The following is a 17,283-nucleotide window of genomic DNA, read 5'->3' as shown; positions in this document are numbered from 1 at the left end:
TAAAATTATAGATCTATGCATAAATAACTATAGTTTATAATTGAGAAAAACAAAGTGTACAAGAGAAATTACATACGAATACGAGGTTCACAGTGGAAGATATAGAACGGCCATAATCTTACAGAATTTCATGACCCAAAAAATTTTCAACCTTTTATATCTTCTACATTTATATATCTGTGCACAAAATAACTATAGTTTATAATTGAAAAAACAAAGTGTACAAGAGAACAAAATTTCAAACGAATACGTGGTTCACAGTGGGAGATATAGAACGGCCATAATCTTACAGAATTTCATGACCCAAAAAATTTTCAACCCTTTATATCTTCTATATTTATTGATCTGTGCTCAAAATAACTATAGTTTATAATTGAGAAAAACAAAGTGTATAAGAGAAAAAAATTACATATGAATACGTACTTCACAGTGGGAGATATAGAACGGCCATAATCTTACAGAATTTCATGACCCAAAAAATTTTCAACCCTTTATAACTTCTACATTTTTAGATCTGTGCACAAAATAAATATAGTTTATAATTGAGAAAAACAAATTGTACAAGAGAACAAAATTTCATATGAATACGTGGTTCACAATGGGAGATATAGAACGGCCATAATCTTACAGAATTTCATGACCCAAAAAATTTTCAACCTTTTATATCTTCTACATTTATAGATCTGTGCACAAAATAACTATAGTTTATAATTGAGAAAAACAAAGTGTACAAGAGAACCAAATTTCATACGAATACGAGGTTCACAGTGGAAGATATAGAACGGCCAAAATCTTACAGAATTTCATGACCCAAAAAATTTTCAACCCTTTATATCTTCTACATTTTTAGATCTGTGCACAAAATAACTATAGTTTATAATTGAGAAAAACAAAGTGTACAAGAGAACAAAATTTCAAACGAATACGTGGTTCACAGTGGGAGATATAGAACGGCCATAATCTTACAGAATTTCATGACCCAAAAAATTTTCAACCATTTATATCTTCTATATTTATTGATCTGTGCTCAAAATAACTATAGTTTATAATTGAGAAAAACAAAGGGTATAAGAGAAAAAAATTACATATCAATACGTACTTCACAGTGGGAGATATAGAACGGCCATAATTTTACAGAATTTCATGACCCAAATATTTTTCAACCCTATTTATCTTCTACATTTATAGATCTGTGCACAAAATAACTATAGTTTATAATTGAGAAAAACAAAGTGTACAAGAGAACAAAATTTCATACGAATACGAGGTTCACAGTGGGAGATATAGAACGGCCATAATCTTACAGAATTTCATGACCCAAAAAATTTTCAACCCTTTATATCTTCTACATTTTTAGATCTGTGCACAAAATAACTATAGTTTATAATTGAGAAAAACAAAGTGTACAAGAGAACAAAATTTCATACGAATACGTGGTTCACAATGGGAGATATAGAACGGCCATAATCTTACAGAATTTCATGACCTAAAAAATTTTCAACTTTTTATATCTTCTACATTTATAGATCTGTGCACAAAATAACTATAGATTATAATTGAGAAAAACAAAGTGTACAAAAGAACAAAATTTCATACGAATACGTGGTACACAGTGGTAGATATAGAACGGCCATAATCTTACAGAATTTCATGACCCAAAAAATTTTCAACCATTTATATCTTCTACATTTATTGATCTGTGCTCAAAATAACTATAGTTTATAATTGAGAAAAACAAAGTGTACAAGAGAACAAAATTCCATATCAATACGTGGTTCACAGTGGGAGATATAGAAAGGCCATAATTTTACAGAATTTCATGACCCAAAAATTTTTCAACTTTTTATATCTTCTGCATTTATAGATCTGTGCACAAAATAACTATAGTTTATAATTGAGAAAAACAAAGTTTACAAGAGAACCAAATTTCATACGAATACGTGGTTCACAGTGGGAGATATAGAACGGCCATAATCTTACAGAATTTCATGACCCAAAAAATTTTCAACCCTTTATATCTTCTACATTTATAGATCTGAGCACAAAATAACTATAGTTTATAATTGAGAAAAACAAAGTGTACAAGAGAACAAAATTCCATATCAATACGTGGTTCACAGTGGGAGATATAGAACGGCCATAATTTTACAGAATTTCATGACCCAAAAAATTTTCAACTTTTTATATCTTCTGCATTTATAGATCTGTGCACAAAATAACTATAGTTTATAATTGAGAAAAACAAAGTGTACAAGAGAACCAAATTTCATACGAATACGTGGTTCACAGTGGGAGATATAGAACGGCCATAATCTTACAGAATTTCATGACCCAAAAAATTTTCAACCCTTTATATCTTCTACATTTATAGATCTGAGCACAAAATAACTATAGTTTATAATTGAGAAAAACAAAGTGTACAAGAGAACAAAATTTCATACGAATACGTGGTTCACAGTGGGATATATAGAACGGCCATAATTTTACAGAATTTCATGACCCAAAAAATTTTCAACCCTTTATATCTTCTACCTTTTTAGATCCGTGCACAAAATAACTATAGTTTATAATTGAGAAAAACAAAGTGTACAAGAGAACAAAATTCTATATCAATACTTGGTTCACAGTGGGAGATATAGAACGGCCATAATTTTACAGAATTTCATGACCCAAAAAATTTTCAACCCTTTATATCTTCTACATTTATAGATCTGAGCACAAAATAAGTATAGTTTATAATTGAGAAAAACAAAGTGTACTAGAGAACAAAATTTCATACGAATACGAGGTTCACAGTGGGAGATATAGAACGGCCATAATCTTACAGAATTTCATGACCCAAAAAATTTTCAACCCTTTATATCTTCTACCTTTTTAGATCTGTGCACAAAATAACTATAGTTTATAATTGAGAAAAACAAAGTGTTCATGAGAACAAAATTTCATACGAATACGTGGTTCACAGTGGGATATATAGAACGGCCATAATTTTACAGAATTTCATGACCCAAAAAATTTTCAACCCTTTATATCTTCTACCTGTTTAGATCCGTGCACAAAATAACTATAGTTTATAATTGAGAAAAACAAAGTGTACAAGAGAACAAAATTTCAAACGAATACGTGGTTCACAGTGGGGGATATAGAACGGCCATAATCTTACAGAATTTCATGACCCAAAAAATTTTCAACCCTTTATATCTTCTATATTTATTGATCTGTGCTCAAAATAACTATAGTTTATAATTGAGAAAAACAAAGTGTATAAGAGAAAAAAATTACATATCAATACGTACTTCACAGTGGGAGATATAGAACGGCCATAATTTTACAGAATTTCATGACCCAAATATTTTTCAACCCTATTTATCTTCTACATTTATAGATCTGTGCACAAAATAACTATAGTTTATAATTGAGAAAAACAAATTGTACAAGAGAACAAAATTTCATATGAATACGTGGTTCACAATGGGAGATATAGAACGGCCATAATCTTACAGAATTTCATGACCCAAAAAATTTTCAACCTTTTATATCTTCTACATTTATAGATCTGTGCACAAAATAACTATAGTTTATAATTGAGAAAAACAAAGGGTATAAGAGAAAAAAATTACATATCAATACGTACTTCACAGTGGGAGATATAGAACGGCCATAATTTTACAGAATTTCATGACCCAAATATTTTTCAACCCTATTTATCTTCTACATTTATAGATCTGTGCACAAAATAACTATAGTTTATAATTGAGAAAAACAAAGTGTACAAGAGAACAAAATTTCATACGAATACGAGGTTCACAGTGGGAGATATAGAACGGCCATAATCTTACAGAATTTCATGACCCAAAAAATTTTCAACCCTTTATATCTTCTACATTTTTAGATCTGTGCACAAAATAACTATAGTTTATAATTGAGAAAAACAAAGTGTACAAGAGAACAAAATTTCATACGAATACGTGGTTCACAATGGGAGATATAGAACGGCCATAATCTTACAGAATTTCATGACCTAAAAAATTTTCAACTTTTTATATCTTCTACATTTATAGATCTGTGCACAAAATAACTATAGATTATAATTGAGAAAAACAAAGTGTACAAAAGAACAAAATTTCATACGAATACGTGGTACACAGTGGGAGATATAGAACGGCCATAATCTTACAGAATTTCATGACCCAAAAAATTTTCAACCATTTATATCTTCTACATTTATTGATCTGTGCTCAAAATAACTATAGTTTATAATTGAGAAAAACAAAGTGTACAAGAGAACAAAATTCCATATCAATACGTGGTTCACAGTGGGAGATATAGAAAGGCCATAATTTTACAGAATTTCATGACCCAAAAATTTTTCAACTTTTTATATCTTCTGCATTTATAGATCTGTGCACAAAATAACTATAGTTTATAATTGAGAAAAACAAAGTTTACAAGAGAACCAAATTTCATACGAATACGTGGTTCACAGTGGGAGATATAGAACGGCCATAATCTTACAGAATTTCATGACCCAAAAAATTTTCAACCCTTTATATCTTCTACATTTATAGATCTGAGCACAAAATAACTATAGTTTATAATTGAGAAAAACAAAGTGTACAAGAGAACAAAATTCCATATCAATACGTGGTTCACAGTGGGAGATATAGAACGGCCATAATTTTACAGAATTTCATGACCCAAAAAATTTTCAACTTTTTATATCTTCTGCATTTATAGATCTGTGCACAAAATAACTATAGTTTATAATTGAGAAAAACAAAGTGTACAAGAGAACCAAATTTCATACGAATACGTGGTTCACAGTGGGAGATATAGAACGGCCATAATCTTACAGAATTTCATGACCCAAAAAATTTTCAACCCTTTATATCTTCTACATTTATAGATCTGAGCACAAAATAACTATAGTTTATAATTGAGAAAAACAAAGTGTACAAGAGAACAAAATTTCATACGAATACGTGGTTCACAGTGGGATATATAGAACGGCCATAATTTTACAGAATTTCATGACCCAAAAAATTTTCAACCCTTTATATCTTCTACCTTTTTAGATCCGTGCACAAAATAACTATAGTTTATAATTGAGAAAAACAAAGTGTACAAGAGAACAAAATTCTATATCAATACTTGGTTCACAGTGGGAGATATAGAACGGCCATAATTTTACAGAATTTCATGACCCAAAAAATTTTCAACCCTTTATATCTTCTACATTTATAGATCTGAGCACAAAATAAGTATAGTTTATAATTGAGAAAAACAAAGTGTACTAGAGAACAAAATTTCATACGAATACGAGGTTCACAGTGGGAGATATAGAACGGCCATAATCTTACAGAATTTCATGACCCAAAAAATTTTCAACCCTTTATATCTTCTACCTTTTTAGATCTGTGCACAAAATAACTATAGTTTATAATTGAGAAAAACAAAGTGTTCATGAGAACAAAATTTCATACGAATACGTGGTTCACAGTGGGATATATAGAACGGCCATAATTTTACAGAATTTCATGACCCAAAAAATTTTCAACCCTTTATATCTTCTACCTGTTTAGATCCGTGCACAAAATAACTATAGTTTATAATTGAGAAAAACAAAGTGTACAAGAGAACAAAATTTCAAACGAATACGAGGTTCACAGTGGGAGATATAGAACGGCCATAATCTTACAGAATTTCATGACCCAAAAAATTTTCAACCCTTTATATCTTCTATATTTATTGATCTGTGCTCAAAATAACTATAGTTTATAATTGAGAAAAACAAAGTGTATAAGAGAAAAAAATTACATATCAATACGTACTTCACAGTGGGAGATATAGAACGGCCATAATTTTACAGAATTTCATGACCCAAATATTTTTCAACCCTATTTATCTTCTACATTTATAGATCTGTGCACAAAATAACTATAGTTTATAATTGAGAAAAACAAAGTGTACAAGAGAACAAAATTTCATACGAATACGAGGTTCACAGTGGGAGATATAGAACGGCCATAATCTTACAGAATTTCATGACCCAAAAAATTTTCAACCCTTTATATCTTCTACATTTTTAGATCTGTGCAAAAAATAACTATAGTTTATAATTGAGAAAAACAAAGTGTACAAGAGAACAAAATTTCATACGAATACGTGGTTCACAGTGGGAGATATAGAACGGCCATAATCTTACAGAATTTCATGACCCAAAAAATTTTCAACCCTTTATATTTTCTAAATTTATAGATCTGAACACAAAATAACTATAGTTTATAATTGAGAAAACAAAGTGTACAAGAGAACAAAATTTCATACGAATACGTGGTTAACAGTGGGATATATAGAACGGCCATAATTTTACAGAATTTCATGACCCAAAAAATTTTCAACCCTTTATATCTTCTACCTTTTTAGATCCGTGCACAAAATAACTATAGTTTATAATTGAGAAAAACAAAGTGTACAAGAGAACAAAATTCTATATCAATACTTGGTTCACAGTGGGAGATATAGAACGGCCATAATTTTACAGAATTTCATGACCCAAAAAATTTTCAACCCTTTATATCTTCTACATTTATAGATCTGAGCACAAAATAAGTATAGTTTATAATTGAGAAAAACAAAGTGTTCATGAGAACAAAATTTCATACGAATACGTGGTTCACAGTGGGAGATATAGAACGGCCATAATCTTACAGAATTTCATGACCCAAAAAATTTTCAACCCTTTATATCTTCTACATTTATAGATCTGAGCACAAAATAACTATAGTTTATAATTGAGAAAAACAATGTGTACAAGAGAACAAAATTTCATACGAATACGTGGTTCACAGTGGGATATATAGAACGGCCATAATTTTACAGAATTTCATGACCCAAAAAATTTTCAACCCGTTATATCTTCTACCTTTTTAGATCTGTGCACAAAATAACTATAGTTTATAATTGAGAAAAACAAAGTGTACAAGAGAACAAAATTCCATATCAATACGTGGTTCACAGTGGGAGATATAGAACGGCCATAATTTTACAGAATTTCATGACCCAAAAAATTTTCAACCCTTTATACCTTCTACCTTTTTAGATCTGTGCACAAAATAAGTATAGTTTATAATTGAGAAAAACAAAGTGTACATGAGAACAAAATTCCATATCAATTCGTGGTTCACAGTGGGAGATATAGAACGGACATAATTTTACAGAATTTCATGACCCAAAAAATTTTCAACCCTTTATATCAGTGGTTCTTAACCTTTTCATGGACGTGGAACACAATTATATGTATATATTTTTCTCGCTGAACACTAACATTAAATAATTTGAAATTCGGTATTTAGCAAGAACTTAAAATTAAAAAAAAAGGAACAATTTTTTGTTTCCGTATCTTTCCTAAGTTTCTAAATTTCAATACATTTAACACTTGGACCATATTCGCGGTACACCGGTTAAGAACCACTGGTCTAGAGACTCGTGAAGAAGTCCAAGTCTACAAAAATTAACCGAAAAGTATTTATTGAAGACGCTCAGAAAAAAAGGCTCGCCAAAACGTGGTTCAAACCATTGGTTGAAAAGCCATAAAAATGGATGATTAAATTAGTTTGATTAACGATTGAAATTGAACTAATTCGGTGATTAAAATTAAAGTTCAATTTAATTCTCAGATTTAATCATAATTTTTTTAGTTTGATTAACGATTAAATCTGAAATTTAATTGATTAAATAATTGTCATATGATTAATATTACGATTAAATTCGCTGATTAAATTCTGATTAAAATTTAAAATAAAAATCAATTAAAACAATTAATCAATTAAATTTAGAATTTAATTGTTTTTTTAATCAGTGCCCGACTCTGTCTCTAACCAGTAAACTTGGCTTCAACAATTAGAAGTAATGTATTGAATAATTAATAGAATTAATTAAAAATCTTGACATTAAAAGTAATTAAAATGTAAACACTTACATAAGAGGCGTGGTGTATGAATCTCATTTTTACTATTGGATGTGAATTCTTCTTTACAATATTATCTTGTCACAGATGGAAGACTGTAACAAATTCCACAATATTAATCATTAAGTTATCTTTAATTTAAACAAGAATTAATTTAGACAAATTAGATTAAAGTAAACGCCTATTATTTCATGCGGGCGGAGGAGACTAGCAAACATAACTTTACTGTAAATTTCTTTTATTAATCATTAAATAAAAAATCCAAGTCCTAAGACCGGGGAATCGAACCCAGTACCACAATACATATTAGCTTCGCAGGTCTCGCCTCTAACCGCTCGGCTACCGTGGCGCTTCCACAAATTACGAGTATTTATTAACTTAAATTGGTTGCCATCAATTCTCAAAACTTCTCTCTTAAATACACTGAGCGGCAAAAAATAAAGTGGCCATCCTTAAAAAAATTGTTTTAACCATTTCGTTATTGCAAAAAGTAAAATATTTTTAGCTTGCGTTTTTTTTTTTTTTTTCGGCGCATCAACTGCAAGGTTATTAGCGCCTCACGCTCTTTCCTTTCCACTCGATCTAGAATGGCGCTTGCCCAAAGTACCCAGCATCCAAAACCACGCCTTTGGATGGTCAAAGGCGGAGGGAGCTAAGGAGGTATGGTATGATGGTCTTGACTTACTCTCTTTACCATCGCATCCGACGACGGGGAGAAGTCAGCCTAACATTTCGCGCCATTCTTTAGCTAATAGCAGGGGATTGCTTGCTAAATCAGTTTACCTAAGGACTAACTAAATAAATACATTCATACCAGAAGATACATTCATACTAGAAAATACATTCTTATCAATTGTTTTGTATTACTTTTCAATAAAACAACAGTACTTTATAAAAGATCCTTTATTTAACCACCTCAGCCATGTGCTCACACAGAACCTCCGTTGCTGTTACTCGCCACTGCCAACACCCCCTTTTGTTTACAATTAATTTAATTTTAATGAAACTACTACAAAATAGAATATGTTAGAACTTTAACATACAATAATAATAACAACAATAAGGAACTTAACTTTCTTAAATTTTTTCATTTTCCTACACTCATTTTTTCTTTCATTTCTACCTTTAAACTTCCTGAATCAACCTTTTGGGTTTGATCACCACCCTTCCAAATCTAGTGATGATCTTCCCCCCCTGAACTCCTGAAATTTGTGATCCATTCTTCTGACCCGATAATGGTTCCGCTGAGTGTTGCTTTTCTTCTGGACTCCCTGATTCCGCTGTTTGTGCCATAGTCACAGTCTGCTCTGTCATTCCTACTCTACTCCTCATATCGTCATGCCATCTCTCCATCTTTCCTCCATCCTCTTTAATGTGGACTCTGTTTCTTCTGTACATGTGTCCATCAACTTTTATCATATACGACCTTTTATCAATTTTTGCCTTGATTATTCCAGATTTCCATATTACACTTTTGACTCCCGGATTTATTAATATCTTTACTTTCTGGCCTATTTTCAACGTTCCCAAATCTCTTGCCTTTTTGTCGTATTCATTTTTGTACTTGTGTTTTTTAATATCTATTTCCTTTCTAGCCTTTGTCAGATGAACTTTCGTTTGAAGAGATTTGTCTGTTCCTGGTACCATAGTTCTAATGTGGCGACCAAACATTCTTTGAGCTGGACTTGTTGTCATCATTATATTTGGGGTACTTCTCCAAGTGAGCAGTGCCGCCTCCAAATCGCCTCCTTCTTCTCTGATTTTTAACAATTTCTTTGTCTGTTTTACTGCTGCCTCTGCTCTGCCGTTCGACTGATGATGGTATGGTGAAGAAATTTTCATGTTAAAACCCCACTTTTGTGAGAATGAAACAAATTCTTTGGAGCAAAAATTTGTTCCTCCGTCACTAAACAGAACTTTTGGTACCCCATACCTTGCAAATGTCTTCTTCAGCCATTCAATAGTACTTGATGTACTGGTATCCTTTATTCTTCCAAATTCGAAGAATCCCGAAAAATAGTCCACACATACAATGTACACCAATCCTTTGAACCAAAATATATCCACCGTCACATCCTCCCAAGGATATGTTGGGGTTTTCCTTAATATAAGAGTCTCTTTTTGGTTTCTTTTATCATCAAGATTTCTGCAGATCACACACTGTCTCACTTTTTTTTCAATATCTTGGTTCATTTTGAACCAGAAGATTCTAGTCCTTGCATATCTTATGCATGATTCCACCCCCTGATGTCCGCAATGAATTTTCTCCATCAGTTCATCTCTCATTCCTGCCGGAACATATATTTTCTGACCTTTTAATATTATTCGATCCGCTATTGTTAGTTCATCTCTAATTTTCCACCAGTCTCGCACTTCCTCAGGTACTAATTTTATATCGTGTGGCCAACCATTTAATATATATGATTTTACCATGTCTATTCCAGCTTCCTTTTCCAGGTTTTCTATTATTTCTTTTAGTGTTTTCAAGCGCATTCCTGTCTGCCCAAAAACATCTGTTTCTGACACTATTTTTGCGATCACTAACTCTTCATCAGGCATTTCATCTAACGGCAATCGAGACAATGCGTCTGCAATGCTCACTTCAGCACCTATTTTAAAATTTATGACTAAATCAAACCCTATTAGCTCCAGAAGCATCCGTTGAATCCTTTTTGGTGCTTCACTCATACTCTTTTTAAATATCGTTTCCAACGGCTTGTGGTCTGATTCCACTTGAATCTTCTTCCCAAATATATATTTTTCGAACCGCTTTACCCCAAATAAAATTGCTAAGGTCTCCTTCTTAATTTGTGCGTATTTCTTTTCTGCCTTGGTCAATGTTCTAGAGGCATACTCGACCGGTAGCCCATCCTGTAACAGCACTGCTCCTAAACCATAACTGCTTGCATCCACTTGAAGAAAAATTTCTTTGTTTTCATCAAAATATTTTAAAATTGGTGTCTTCATCAATCTAGTTTTTATGGCTTTCCACGCCTCTTCTTGTGCTCCTTCCCAGCTTCCACCTTCTTTAAGCGGTAATTAAGAATTTCCTTATCCAGGGCTAATATCAGCGCCTCAATGTCTTCCTCGTTTTCCATCTGCAACTGGCCGATTATTCGTAATCCCTCCTTACCAATAATCGTCTTGAAAACTGCCGACCTGCGTCTGCTGGATTCTTTTTCTAGACCCGTACCTATCTCATAGTTGTGCCACATTCGTTTAAAAATCCTCCAATTCTCAACCAGTCCCGGGCCCGCCTCCAAATAGCTTGGAATGGGCAAGTTCGAATACATCGACATTGTTATTTTACTTATCACGAATTAAAAATCAAATTCGACCACTTCTGACACCATGTTTTGTATTACTTTTCAATAAAACAACAGTACTTTATAAAAGATCCTTTATTTAACCACCTCAGCCATGTGCTCACACACAACCTCCGTTGCTGTTACTCGCCACTATATATTTACTTTTATACATTTTTACTAATAAATACATTTATACCAGCAAGTACATTCATACCAATAAATACATTCTTACTAATACATACACACTTTTTACATTCACTCTGGAGGAGTGTACTCGATATTCCACTCCTCGCTTAAGATATCCTAACCTAGCCTAACCTAACTGAACTAAATTTTACTATACAAGTTACTACTCTTCAAAAAGTCAAACAGCTTTTCTATATAAGGGGAACCCTCTTTTAAAATTGCCCGTAAGTTACATGGTAGTCCTGTTCTTTGTCTCTTTCCTTTAAGTGCCTGACACTCTTCTAACATGTGGATCACGGTCAGTCTTTCTCTACATAGTGGGCATTTCGGCTTTCTTCCATTCACTAGCAGGTATCCGTGAGTGACTCTTGTATGCCCAATTCTAAGCCTGGTGAGCACTACCGACTCTCTACGCGGGAAGTTCTCTACTGTTTGATTGAACACTTGTGGCTTAATTTTCTTCAACTTCTCATTTAAGAGATCCCATTGGGACTGCCACTTTCTAAACATGGAGTACTTCGCAAATGTTTTTAAGTCGGCCGGTCTGACAGGGATGGCTAGATCCGCATTTAAGCAGGCAGCCTGTTTGGCCGCTGCATCAGCTCTCTCGTTTCCAGCCACCCCTATATGACCTGGTACCCATACAAAGATTACCTTTTTACCACATGTATTCAGATTATGCAATATCTCATGGATACGGATAATAAATGGGTCGTCTGAGAATCTATCCTGAAGGGCCTTTATTGCGCTGAGAGAGTCTGTCAGCACCAGGGCTTAAGAGTACTTTCTTTCAGATATCGTTTTTAATGCTTGCCAAATGGCATACGTTTCGGCTGTGTACACTGTAGCATGCGAGGGAAGTGTCCACGTGGCGGTGACTCCATGAGTGTAGATGGCACATCCTACACCGTTGTCTATCTTTGAGCCATCAGTGTAAATGGGCCGGTAATCCATATAGAAATTTAAAATTTCTAAGAGTTTCTGCCTATAGAGTACAGGAGTAGTTTCTTCTTTCTTATGTGCTGTCAGATCCAACCTAATTCGTGGAGAGTTCATTAACCAAGGAGGAAAAGAGAAAATAATGAAGAGAAATACTGTCAAACTAATATACGAGGTCTGTAAATTAAGTAATGAGACCTGATTTTTTAAAATTTTTGTATAACTTCCTTCAGAAGCCACACAGCGCTGGAGACGTTTCTTCCACTCCACATAGCAGTGCTCGAACACCGATACTGGAATAGCCTTCAGCTAGTAACGGTTACAGCCGTCTGCAATGTTTTCGACTGTCCCAAAATGAGTTCCCTTCAGGTGATTTTTCCAACTTTGGCAAGAGAAAAAAGTCACAAGGACTCAAGTCAGGCGAATATGGAGGCTGAGGAGCCACAGGAATGATTTTACTCGGCCAAAAACTCGTTTATTGAAATTGCTGTGTGACAAGGAGCATTATCGTGATGCAACACCCACTTGTTCTTGATGTTTGGATGTCACACGAATGGATCCCTTATTCGAAGTTTTTCAAGAACCTCTCGGTAAAAGTGTTGATTGACCGTGTGACGTTGAGGTAGGAAACTCTTTGTGGACGATTCCGTGGATATCGAAAAAACAAATCAGCATGCATTTGATCTTCGTCTTCACCATCCTTGCTTTTTTGGGCAGTAAAAATTTAAAAAAAAATGAGTTGAAATAAAATTACGATTGTCGGCAAGGCAGAAAGTCAATGTCAGTGGTTACTGTAACCTTAATTTTGTTTTTTTAAGTTAAATTTATCACAAATAATTACATAAATAAAAGCAAGGGAAAGAGTATTCTGCTAACCTCCAAAAACAAAACAAAAGTCGAATTTACATTACAGTGTATGCTTTTGTTGCAAACCTTTATTTGAATCATTGAGGAAGTCCTCTAACAAAAAATTATTTTCCTCAACATACAGGATAGGGAATAACAAGTTATATGGTAAACAATACACAATAGTTTCATTCAATACCTAACCTTGATTTATAAACTAATGAACATTTTTTTTTACATTCAATGTTCTACTTTCCATTCACTGATCTGATGGTTTTTAGAAAAATAATTAAATGAAAATAAACTACAGCTATTTCAATAAAAAGCTAATGCAACAACAGTCCAATATTACTAGCTTTTATGTATAAATTGCATTTTTTGACATTTTTAATGAAAATACGGTTTACAAAATACGATTTGGCTTTATAACCATTTCATATACAATCTAAAATCTATATGTACAATTAGCTAACCAAGTTTAACGAAAAACGAGTGACATCATCTTAAAAGAAACTACTGATTATAAAACCGCCTTCTACAAATGAGCTTAATTAATCATAAGTCCATGCCAATTTTTATTGTTTAATATAATTATTATTATTTTTAATGATTTAGGGCGCGACAAGATCTGAGATTATTAGCGCCCAGTGCTTTTTTCAGTGTACTACCGGCCTCCGGACAATGTTTTCTCGTTACAGATAACACTGTCCATAACAGGACAGTGAGCTGTAAGAAGCTCTTAGGAAGAGAAAATACGAGGGTCGTTTGAAAAGTCCGTGCAAAAATAAAAACTACTTAATTTTTTGGGGTAAACCTTTTTTATTTTTCAACATAGTCTCCTTTTAGGCTTATACACTTCGTCCAACGCTGCTCTAGTTTGTTGATCCCTTCCGAATAATAGGATTTGTCCAAGTCTGAAAAATAGCCATTCGTTTCTGCAATCACCTCCTCGTTTGAATAAAATCTTTTTCCCGCCAGCCATTTCTTCATATTGGGGAACAAATAGTAGTCCGAGGGAGCCAAGTCTGGAGAATAGGGGGGATGTGAAACGAGTTGGAACCCTATTTCCATTAATTTTGCGACCACAACTGCTGAGGTGTGAGCTGGTGCGTTGTCGTGATGGAAAAGGACTTTTTTGTGGGCCAATCGTGGGCGTTTTTCTTGCAGCTCGGTTTTCAAACGGTCCAATAACGATGAATAATATGCACCTGTAATAGTTTTACCCTTTTCCAGATAGTCGATGAGGATTATTCCTTGCGAATCCCAAAAGACCGTCGCCATAATCTTTCCGGCCGAAGGAACGGTCTTCGCCTTTTTTTGGCACAGATTCCCCCTTGGTAACCCATTGTTTAGATTGTTCTTTGGTCTCAGGAGTGTAGTGATGTATCCATGTTTCATTCACAGTGACGAAACGACGCTTTAAGTCCTGCGGATTCTTCTGGAACAGCTGCAAACCGTCCTTGCAACACTTCACACGATTTCGTTTTTGGTCAAGCGTGAGCAATCGCGGCACCCTTCTTGCGGATAGCTTTGTCATGTCCAAATGTTGTTGCAAAATATTATGTACCCGTTCATTCGAGATGTCCACAGCACTAGCAATCTCACGCACCTTCACTCTTCTGTCATCCATCACCATATCATGGATTTTATCAATGATTTCTGGAGTATTAACCTCAACAGGGCGTCCAGAACGATCAGCGTCACTTGTGCCCATATGGCCACTCCGAAAATTTTGAAACCACTTATAAACTGTTCTAATCGAAGGTGCAGAGTCACCATAATGTTTATCAAGCTTCTCTTTAGTCTCCTGAGGCGTTTTGCCTTTCATAAAGTAGTGTTTAATCAACACACGAAATTCTTTTTCGTCCATTTTTTGAAAATCACTCGACTTCCTCGATTCAAACGAATGCCAAACACAAAGAAATAGACCGATCTGGCTGAAACTTGGTGTGTGTTCATCCAAGAGATGCTACTAACTGAACATAACCTCGATACGCGCCAGTAGTGCTATCTCTCTGACTTTGCACGGACTTTTCAAACGACCCTCTTAGCAGCTGGATTCGAACCCGGGACCTCCGCGTGGGAGTTCAGTACGCTAACCGCATAGCTAATCCTCTCCCTTCTTCTTCTTATTATTATTAAAACTGTCCGTGTAGGACAGTTGTATGAGGGTTGATTTTGGTAAAGGTTTCAATGAAATCTAATGAATAGGAAGGGAGATATACGTAAAGGTTTGAAATTTCGATGGAAATGAAATCCTTCAAATTTTTAACTCTTATATCTCAATAACTACAATCCAGAGTAGTTCTTATATCTCAATAACTACAATCCAGAGTAGTTCTTATATCTCAATAACTATGCTATTTATGTCAGTTATAGAGTTAACTATTCTCTACATTTTGGTAAAGGTTTCATTGAAATCTAATGAATAGGAAGGGAGATATAAAGGTTTGAAATTTCGATGGAAATGAAATCCTTCAAATTTTAAACTCTTATATCTCAATAACTACAATCCAGAGTAGTTCTTATATCTCAATAACTACAATCCAGAGTAATAAATAGAGTAGTAAACAATCTATTTTAGAACCTGTATTCAACTTAAAATGTTTATTTTCAGGCTAGCGGAGCATATTTTGAACTAATTTAATGCCATTGTTCCTTTACCTAAGGAATGTTAAGATTCTCTTTAAGCAAGTATAGTAAGTAGCATTCTGGCTAACACATTATACCACCACTGATCGAAATTGTAAATATAATTTTAGTATTAAACTAGTCAATGAAATTAATTTGGTTGTAGCCATTCTGTTAGTTAATGTATGCTATGAGTTAAGGTCGTTTAGGCAAGGCTGTACAAACAAAGACCTTACCAATAATAATCACATTCATTCATATATTCTGCATTGATTAAAGAGATATACATATATACTATATATTCACTGTTGAATCACATGTTACAATAAATACAACCATAACTACTAGTAAATAACTATAATTTTTATACCAAAGAACGGAAGCAGGAAATGGAATTTCATTATGAATCAGTCTCAAATAGTCAATCAGTTTTATTGGGTGTCCACAACAATAAAGTTACCTACATACTGTTTAAAAGGCAAATATTCAAAATATTCTTTACATAATTCAAGACATAGTTATAACAGGGAAAAAAAGTAAAAATGAAATGTTTTAATTATTTCAAATCACAACTGGGACTTTTACTAAATTTTATACCTTTAAACACAAAGCATTTGAGGGAAGGGATTAGCTATGAGGTTAGCATACTGGACTCCCACGCGGAGGTCCCGGGTTCGAATCCAGCAGCTGACCCTTAGATTTTCTCTTCCTAGGAGCTTCTTACAGCTCACTGTTCGGTGATGGACAGTGTTGTCTGTAACGAGAGAACACTGTCCGGAGGCCGGCAGTGCACTGAAAAAAGCTCCGGGCGCCAGCCAATAACCTTAGATGTTGACGCGCCTTAAATCATAAAAAAAAAAAAAAAGAAGCATTTAAGAAAACTATTGTTTTATTAATATTCCTGGCTGATAATTTAGAAGCAGTATTATGGGCTTAAAAACTTCTTAATCTTCTGTCAATTGTAATAATCTATTTGCTAGTCTGATTAAGACAAATCCAATCTTATAACTACTATAAATACAACCAAAATCGTAAGCAAACTCAAATCTTAGGATTACAATACGTTCTTTAGAAATTTCTCCATCGACTATCAACTCAACTCGAATTTATAATAATCTGCAGCAGCTGATAGAGGGATTACGAATGTTTTTGCTACAACGCTCCAACGTGAAGAGTCGACTCTTTGCCAAATACTTCAAGACATTGATATATATATAAATCACTATCCGTCCACTTTTGGTGGACGAATTTACGGTTTCAAAACGCAGGTTACCTCGAGAGTCGATGAAAATAGATTATTTAAAAAAATAAATAAAAAATACCGTAGTTATATGAACCAATTTGTGTTAGGTATGAGGTAAAAGAAGGTCAAATCAAGGGACGAACATCTCGACCATGGTTAAA

The 17,283-nt window shown here is 33.6% G+C and overlaps 1 protein-coding gene across 1 annotated transcript in view; it reads right to left on the bottom strand.

Annotated features, from left to right (window-relative positions):
• Nucleotides 1–17,283, bottom strand: part of LOC141457264 (protein spitz-like) — a 334,980-nt gene that overhangs the window by 314,406 nt on the left and 3,291 nt on the right. The window contains exon 2 of the mRNA XM_074133991.1: nucleotides 7,982–8,064. The gene's annotated coding sequence lies outside the window, so the exon portion shown is untranslated. The remainder of the gene's footprint in view (nucleotides 1–7,981; nucleotides 8,065–17,283) is intronic.

Source organism: Rhodnius prolixus, unplaced genomic scaffold (genome assembly GCF_049639745.1).
Source record: "Rhodnius prolixus isolate KJV_2025 unplaced genomic scaffold, Rpr scaffold_10, whole genome shotgun sequence".
In the NCBI taxonomy this organism is placed as follows: domain Eukaryota; kingdom Metazoa; phylum Arthropoda; class Insecta; order Hemiptera; family Reduviidae; genus Rhodnius; species Rhodnius prolixus.
Note: the sequence above shows the minus strand (reverse complement) of the source record. Positions and strands in the feature narration are given on the sequence as shown.